Below are 9178 nucleotides of genomic sequence, written 5' to 3' on the forward strand. Positions count from 1 at the left end.
AGGATGTGTTTATGGGCTAGTGACTTTTTAACAATTTATTTATATTAGTGATTAATCAGCTTGGTTAAATTTAGTGTCTGTGACCAATATTTAAAGAGCTTTGATAACTGGTGGACCGAATAATTTAAAAATTGTTAAAAGTTAACTATTAAAAACAAACATAAGTTGTGAACATAAGTTATATTAAAAATATATATTGTTTAAATAATGCCTTGGGGTATTATTTTGGAATACATGTAAAATTCTTAAAAACACTAGTTGATTAGTGAAGTATTTTTTTATTTTTTTTTTATTTATTTTTTGGTAGTGTAAGTTATGTTTATTCAACCTAGAAAAAGTGACTGGGACATGAACATCTATCTATCTGTCTGTCTGTCTGTCTGTCTGTCTTTTTGCACATTAGTGAAGTCTAATGAAGTAGTTTGACGTTGGACTTTGCACACTAACTGATGTTTACAAGCAAAGCGAACAGTGCCCCCTTTTCCTCTCAGGCGAGTCGCGGCGTTGGAGTGAGGTATCAGTCCGCGGTGAGTGCGAGGGAGCGGGGCTCTGACTCCAGCAGCAGTGCGGCTTTAAGATGATGAAGGCTGTGAAATGTATCGCTGGCTCCTCCTCCTGCGATGATGTCAATCGGAGGTGGAGAGGTGGGCAGTACTAAGGAACTGAGTTCATACAATACAACAGAGATTGCTAGAGCTCTGCGTACAACTACGCCAAAACGCAGTCTCAGTGTATGGAAGTGATGCTGCATCTACAGGCACACTCTCCACCTGCTCCGGTACACTGACAGCCCATGAGTATTTCTCAAAATAGATGTTTTGCTCTCTTTCACTCTGTCAAACCACGGGATGACATAAAATGAGGATGTTTTAAACGATTTACAAGTTCTTTAGCTGTCAATTAAACGCACAGATCAAAAGAAAAAAACTTAACTAAACAGTTATCGTACATGACGAGCAGCGTTCCCGGGTTTTTCCCGTTATGACAGTATGAATGCACTGAAATAAGAAGTCAACCCCATTTGGAGCAGCACTCTCTCTCTGCGCGCGTGGGATTCAAGCAGTAGCCAACCGCGAGACATCTGAGGAATTACATCGGCTGTCCTAAAAGTCATTCGCAGATGTTTTTCGCTGTTCGTCAGTGGACCGTGGACTTTTTCATGGACATGGATCGTTTTCTCTAGTTGGATACCGACTGGTCACTACGTGAAGCTGTTTGATTCTGGGATATTCTTCAGTCTGCTCCAGCACTGATGCCGCTACGTGACGGGAATTGAGAGTTTCCATATTCACAGAGAAATCCGAGGTAAGACACGTCCTCTTTATGCACATGTATTGCCTTTTTTATTTATTTTTTTGCATTTTTTGCGAAGAAAAAGATGAGCAGAAAATATTAGCAGATTTTGACCGCGCTCCCTATAGTTTATTCAACCGACCGGTTGTAGGTTAGGCTACTTTAACGTCTTTAAAAACATCGCGTATTAGATTAAATATAGACTAACGTAGCCTACACTTTACATGCGCTTTTACTGTTCGGGAAAAATAAACGCAAAAGTCAAAGGGCCTTTGCCCACAAAAGTCGATGCGATTTTCCCAGTTTGCCTGAGGGAAATAAATTCACAGTGATATAATAATAATAATAACGAAACCAACTGCAAAATTTCCAAAGATACCATACGGCATCACTTTCCGATTGAAGATACGCTAGTCTAGTTTGTCCGTTAAAAATAATAATAATAAAAAAAAAGTACAATGGCAAAAATAACGTGTCGTATTGAACGCAAATAAAAAGTCGTGTTTAAAATATAATTCCGAGGGAACATCTAATGAATAGCAGCATAGAGACTGCTCTAAGATGCCATCCAACAACTTCTGAAGCGTTCTTCTCAGTCTTCTGGCTTAATGAGGTTACGTTTGGTAATTCTTCAGAACCTCTGAGGGAAATATTAATGTATCCCATAGTTTAGTTTGCATTTAAAGAAATGGAAGCATCACATAGGTTAGGCTACTCAAAACATGAACGGCTGTGTGCAGCTCGCGAGACAGAAGAGCATCAGCAGATGAAGTCTGAAGCTGATCCAGGAGGATGCGTCATTTTCTGAAACGGTGTGCCGTCCGAGGCAGAACAGAAATACTTTGTTTTAAACACAGATCCGGTCCCTTAAAATGCCATGGTAACCAAACTTTCCGCTAGAATACCATAACATCTTGGGCAGAGAGAGAGAGAGAGAATAAATAAATAAAAGGCAAAAAAAAAAAAAAAAAAAATCTTCAATGGTTTGTCAAGAACCGTTTTTGGCTATATAGAAGTTGTTGATTAATATATAGTTTCACTGGTGGTTACAAAGTTCTTGATTTCTTGATTAGCCTATAGGTTCTTCAGATCAGTGCATGGTTTTGTGACCTTTAATTAAAGTTATATAAAAATATAAAACTAGCTTTCTAGTATATAAATAGTTTTCTCAACCACTAGAAAATAATAGCTGACAATAATCATACAAGATTTAGCTTATGTGTGTAATTTCAAATGTTCACCTATTAGATCATGCTAAACCTTGTGGTTCTAATTGGAAGTTTTATAATTAAGAGTGCATATACATTTATTGTTACTTCTGAAAATGTGTTGTAGCTTAATATTATAATAGAAAAACAAAATGATAAAATAGCAAAGAGCCTTACACTGTTTGCAAGGATCTCATATTCATATATTAGTCTTACCTTGGTAATAACTGTAGTGACTATGGTATTTTGGAGCAAACTACTGTAGTTACACTGGAGATTGTAAGTGTAATCACAAGTGTACAAGTGTAATCCATTCTGCATGCTTTGTTCACATTATGTTATGCACCTTGACCTTTGATGACAGGTATGAGTTTACAATCTGATTAATTTCTAATTTTGATTTTTATAAGGACAAGAGTTCAACATTGTTTCATGCTTTAAGGCAAAATAATGCAACTGGTCTTCAGTTTTACAGTACATATCTGTTGGCTGGGCAACACATTGATAAATTCAGTAGGCCTTTCTTTCGTTTTTAGTACACATTACTTCATGGAGTGTGAAAAGAACTGAGCCCCAATAGATTATAAAAGAATGTATCAATATAATTTTGTATAATTTTTTTGAATTTATATTTTTTAAAGTCTACAAGAAACAAAAAAAACCCTTCTTTACTACTATTTTATATTTATTTATTTTTTTGGTTCTTTTTGATTCTAAATATATTGAATGCTGTGCTGTTAAATATGCAGTAAATTATATCTAAAACAAAATGTTATCTTTATAGACGGAAGTTATGGCACATTTAAGGGTGTATGTAAAACGCAAGACGTTCTTTTCGGTCTTGATTGGCTGCTTAAAGTATGATTATGTCATCGAACATGAAAGCACTATACTGTACTGTACCGTACATCACAAAACAGTTGTGACTGTAATATAGTACTGCCATAAATGGATAAGACTTCAAAAATGCATTATTGTGAAGTCAGATGTTTTAAACATTCTGTATTGCTTTATAAGCTACCAGTATCATCAATTATAAGTAACAACAATTTGAGTGAAGATCTTACCTAGCAAAGGTTGATGATATCAATTGTACAGTTTACCTTAGCAAACTCAAAAATAAAATAAAACATAAAAAATAAAACAAAAATTCTGCACTGCAGGGCTGGTCAAGGTGGTTACACTTGGGACAGTTTCCTAATATATTATACAAAGTGATCTTGAATGATTTGATAATTAGAATAAAATTTTGCCTTCCAACTATGTAGCCATGCATATGAATGTTTATTTATTCTATATTAATAGTTTTATTTTGAACTCTCTGTGACCACTCCAGTGCCCTCTATTGGCAGTTTTATTTATTTATTTATCTTGCCCTGCCTTACAGTGAAAGAAAAGTCATGCTTTATCACTTTCAATTTACAGATTAGTAGCATAATTTATCTCTCCTTATACATTTCAACAATTTACAGTCTGTGTTTGTGTGCAAGGTGAGCTGAATTTAATGTTTAAAAGAAAATATTTTCCCTTTAACTATGTGCTTTGAAAATAAAAAAAATATTGACATATAGTTTATATAAGTTCTCTAAATATGCATAAAATAAACCATAAACTATATAGTGAAAAAGGAGTGATGCAAGCATATACGTCTATCATTTTCAAGTCTGTAATAAACATAATCCTTCATTTGTGAAATCCCCTTGTGCTTCTAATTCCTATTTATAGTTTGTAGACATAATATATTTCATTATGTTTTTTATTTGAAGATAAAATTTAAGAGGAAAGAGTTAAGATGAATGGTGCATCACAAGTCTTTAAGATTTAGAGTTTCAATGGCATGTTATACACTTTGCAATGTTTGTCCATATAAAATCAATTTGGGAGAATGATATATCCACAGCTGACACGTTGTTCCACTGAAAGTGCCCACGATAAATTGCCTGATGTTGGTCCTAAGAATTAAATCAACTTTTAGTATGATAATTTATGATGCAAATTAGCAAGATCTCAACCATGATTCACTCCGCACACTTTTATGTAAAGAAAATCATTGGCTGAAGTTAGCCATAACTTATTTTGTCACCTGACCGCATGGAAACTTTGATAAATTGATAAGTGGCAGACGTGACTGTTTGGATGCATAATCTTTGCTGACAGACATAAATCGACTATATCTGTTTATCCATTGCAACTGGCAGCCTGTATGTTAATACCTCCCTATTGATCATTCAATTGATCATTGGTTCTTAGGATCGCCATCAAAGCTACTCAAAGACAGACTGTGTATTTCAGAAAGATCCTAGCTTTATATTATGCATCACTCTAGCCTGTTCAGGTACATGAGCAATTAACTAAGATATATGAAATTACGATAATGATGTTGCAGAACAATAAGACAATATTAAAAGTAATATTCATGTTTAATAATAATACCACATGTTTTTTATTACCCCCTATTTGATTAAAAAAGATGCCTTCATGATCTATAAAGGCTGAATAAATGATGAAAAACATGTTTTCTGTTGATGAAAAGCCTGACATGCTGACAACACAGTAGGCTGGCCAAAAGCTGCCACGGGGTTATGGGTCTCAAGCTGCTGATGGCAAAAGGTGTAGGGCGAACTCAAACAAGACATCGGGATGTCAAATAATCGTGCACACATGAGGTTTCTTTAAACCGATAAAGAGAGCAAAGCTTCTGATAAAAATGAGTTAAGTGACATGCTTCAGGCAGGTGTCCCAGTTTAACTTCCTTAAGCGGCATTAATCATTATTTCGAAATGTCATTTTGCTTTAATTACCGTTCGTATTCAATTTGATCGTTTTAATCTGATGCCCGTTTGGTAGGTTGAACTGTATAGATTTTTCCACCTCTGCAGCATTTGGTTCCTGCTGATTCATATAGACAGAGATTCTGCATGAACTCGCGGTTGACATGTATAATTATTTTCTTCCTTGACAGCTCAGCTCAAAATAAAAAAACAGGCAGGCCTGTCCGTCATGTTATCACGTAAAGCAAAGTCTGTGTGCCGCTCACTCCAGGCTCCAGAGAGAAGTATGGCTTTTGCATACTCCCTGGAATGCATGGTCCGCCGCTCAGAATAGATCACTGGAGCCCTGCGCAAGCAGGAAGAAAGTCGCACCGATACCCCTGAGCTCAATTTTCCCAGCTAATTCTTTTTATTCACTCTCGAGCTGCAAGTTTCCAAAGATTGGGAAAGTTGAAACTTAAAGCATTGCAAATTCATCCAGAGTGCAGTTTTGAAAGAAGCGCTCCCAGGAGTAAATCTGAAAATGTCTCCATGAGTTTTTCGCAACAAATATAAACTGTCCTAAATATGGGTAGGAGTGACATGTGAGTTCCCGTGTGGAATTGTCTAATCCCAGCACCATGTCCCTGGGTAGCAGAGCTCCATACAAAAGCCAGACATCACTTAGTGAGAGCTGGAGCTTATATTGTCTACACTATTTGGTGCTATTTTGAGTTATACAGGTTCATCAGCATTCTCTCTCTCCATGGGATGGTTTAATTTGTTATTGTTGAAAGTAAACTGATTAATTAGAAATGCAAGGGAATTGCAGAACAGGAGACCCGTCGCCCTTACTGTCCGTATTAAAGTCCTGTGTGCGTCATGGCTAATGTCAGTTGCAGTTATTTAGATGTAGATCGTCTTTTCATCTTTTATGCACTACTCTACAATGCACTCCTTAGCCAGTGAATCCTCTTCATTATGCATTGTCGGATACAGCCTTGAACTCTTTTGGGTTTATTAGAGTACAGTAGGTGAATAGTAATTGCTTTGCTCTCACCAACTCAAAAATAGTGCAATCTTCAAAAGCAAACCAAATCATTTTTCACTTCTTTCTTCAAAGAACGACATAACAGTCTGAGAATATGTGCAGATCGTACGATGGCCATTGATCACTGTCATGTAAATAATCTGAGTGGTGCTCGTCTGGCCAACAAATCTTTAATGAGTCCCTACAGTCCAGCCGGAGAACATTCAGGCCTTTAAGGTCTATGTGTGTTTAAGGAAATCAGCTTTTGAGATGAATTTTTGATGTGTGAAGCAAATCTTCAAGGTACACGATCGTGTATCTCTGCTGCACATGGCTTTGCTTTTAAACAAACATCCTTTTGGCGCATAGAAATTACCCATTAATGACTTGATGAATGGGGAGTCATTGTTAACAGTATTTTCAAGACATCCCATTTCAAAAACATAATGCCGTGAGCTGTAATTTTCTTTGTCGCTCTAGACACGTGCAATATTTGAATAATTAATATGTTGAAGCTATATTGGATACTCTTGCTTTGAAAATGTTTAACTTTTATTAATGATCTAGTAGGGTTGGGAATCGAAAATCGATTTTGATTCCAGATCGGATTCTTAAGATCAGGAATCGGATACTTGTTGTCAAATTAAAAATTTCAATTCTGCCTATCAATTACTATGCACTTTATTTTTTCTTTTCATCTCTGAGGACCAGACCTAGCAATCTGCCAGGACATTGAAATGTTTGATATCATTATTTAATCATATTGGAATCAAAACTGAGATTTGAAAAGAATTGGAATCGATAAGCAGAATCGGAAACGGAATCAGAATTGATAAAACTCAAACGCTACCCAAATCTATGATCTAGTTGTATATTATTACAATCAATTTGATTTAAAAGAAAGTCAAACTTTTTGCTTTTTGTTGTTATCAATGTGGTTATTGATATGTAAACAGAAATAGTACTGCATGGACAACTCTGAAAACTAACAAAACCCAGAGTCTGGAAGTGTTAGGCATCTCCCCCACCAGTTCTCTGTGACCTAGTTGAGTTGTTGGCACATTGTGAAAGCCTCAGCCCTCTGGCTACTTTTATTTATATAATGCCCTGACAGGATTTATGTGGCCATCGAGCAAGTTGGCAACAAACACTGAAATGTTGATTCATAAATCATGTCTTGGTACTTTTGAATTATGGCTTTGTCCAATTCTTCTGAGGGATATTGACAGTCATTTGGGACTCATGTCTTTATTGTTAAACTTTAAATCATAAAACTCTTACTCACACTACAGTTACATCTTGGCTGCTCAGAATATCAACATACTGTAATCTGATACCAGGCATTGTAGCTCTGTTGAGTGTAGCCAATGGCATAAAGGAGTCCATTATGTTCAGTATGAAATCTGGACAGTCTCTCTAATGCAATGGTATGTTGTATTTTGGAGCATTTGAATGTTTTACCCAATGATTCCTCTTGTTAAATCAGTTTCTTTTTCCTTTTGTGTTTAAATAAATAAATAAATAAAAAGTGAAACTTGGTTAAAGTGGTAGTTCACCCAACAATGTAAACTGTGTCATTTACTCACCATCATGTCGTTCCAAACCTGTATGACTTTCTTCTTTGGAACACAAAAGAAGAAGAAAAATATATTTTCTGTCAAGTTTCTTTCTTGGTATTTTTCACAAAAAAGTCCAGTGTCCAGTCCAGTGAGTCATTTGAAAACATCCAACTCAAGAGAAATTTGTTCACATTGCATACTCATGAACATGGATAAAGATTTAAAACCTCTGTCTCCATTATTGTCATTAAATGGAAGAAGAGCAACCAGGATTGTTTGTGTGCGTTCTCTTCCTGTACACAGAAGAAAGACAGATGGTTTGAAAGTACATGAGGGTGTGAGAGTGAGCAAAATTTTATATCTGGCTAACTAATCTCTTTAATTAATTGAAAAAGTTTATATGCTTCCCCAAAAAGTTAATGTTTTAAAGGATCAAAAAGCTATTTGTATGAAAACTATTTTATGGTTGTGAGTATGACATGACCATTTGTCTTTTTTCCCTCTTGTCTTCCTCTAGCAGACTTTGCCAATATTTCAAGACAGTGCAGCACCTACTCTGAGTATGGACTTGGCAAGTGAGGCCCATGTTCTGGTGGTTTTACTCACCTGCCTGTTCTTGATGTGCCAGGGCTCAAGAGAAGGACTACACCATAAAAGAGGAACAGCCGGAGAATGTGCGCATCGGAAACCTGCGCAAAGACCTCAACTTGAACCTTGATCCAGACATTAAAACTGTCTTCTGCGCTGCAGTTTAAACCTGTCTACAAGACGGGCGATGGTGCCTTTGGTCAAGGTAGAGGCAAGCACGGGAGAGATTTTACCACAGCCAACCGCATCGACCGTGAGAAACTCTGTTCCAGAGTCTTCATGATAAGCGCTGCTTTTACGAGATCGAGGTCGCCGTGCTACAGACGAGATTTTCCGATTGGTCAAGATCCGTTTTCTCATCGAAGATATCAACGACAATGCCCCGCTCTTTCAATCGACTGTTATCAACATCTCCATTCCAGAAAACACAGCATCAACAGCCCGCTACCCTGTCCCTTCCGCATTCGACCCTGATATCGGGATCAATGGGATCAACACTACGAGCTTGTCAAGGTGAGTTCAACGTTCAGCTGTGATTTATTACATGATTTATTACTGCCATTTAATGGGCCCTTAATATCCAGAATAAAAATAGCACAGTAAGCAATAAAAAATAGTTCTCAAGGTTTTAAAAGTAATTTCCTCTGTTTTGTGTTTGGTAAGTTGTTAATTGCACCGAGATAGATATGAACAATGTGGAGAATAGTTCTTTCTTCTAACTGATGTCTTCTGAGAAACTAGCGTAATATT

At 36.5% G+C, this 9178-nt stretch overlaps 1 pseudogene; it reads left to right on the forward strand.

The window, feature by feature from the left end:
- Positions 1-515: 515 nt before the first annotated feature.
- On the forward strand, positions 516-8941 carry LOC113075616 (protocadherin-11 X-linked-like; annotated as a pseudogene).
- The last annotated feature ends 237 nt before the right edge of the window (positions 8942-9178 follow it).

The sequence above is a fragment of the Carassius auratus genome, unplaced genomic scaffold (assembly GCF_003368295.1).
Source record: "Carassius auratus strain Wakin unplaced genomic scaffold, ASM336829v1 scaf_tig00017301, whole genome shotgun sequence".
In the NCBI taxonomy this organism is placed as follows: Eukaryota; Metazoa; Chordata; class Actinopteri; order Cypriniformes; family Cyprinidae; genus Carassius; species Carassius auratus.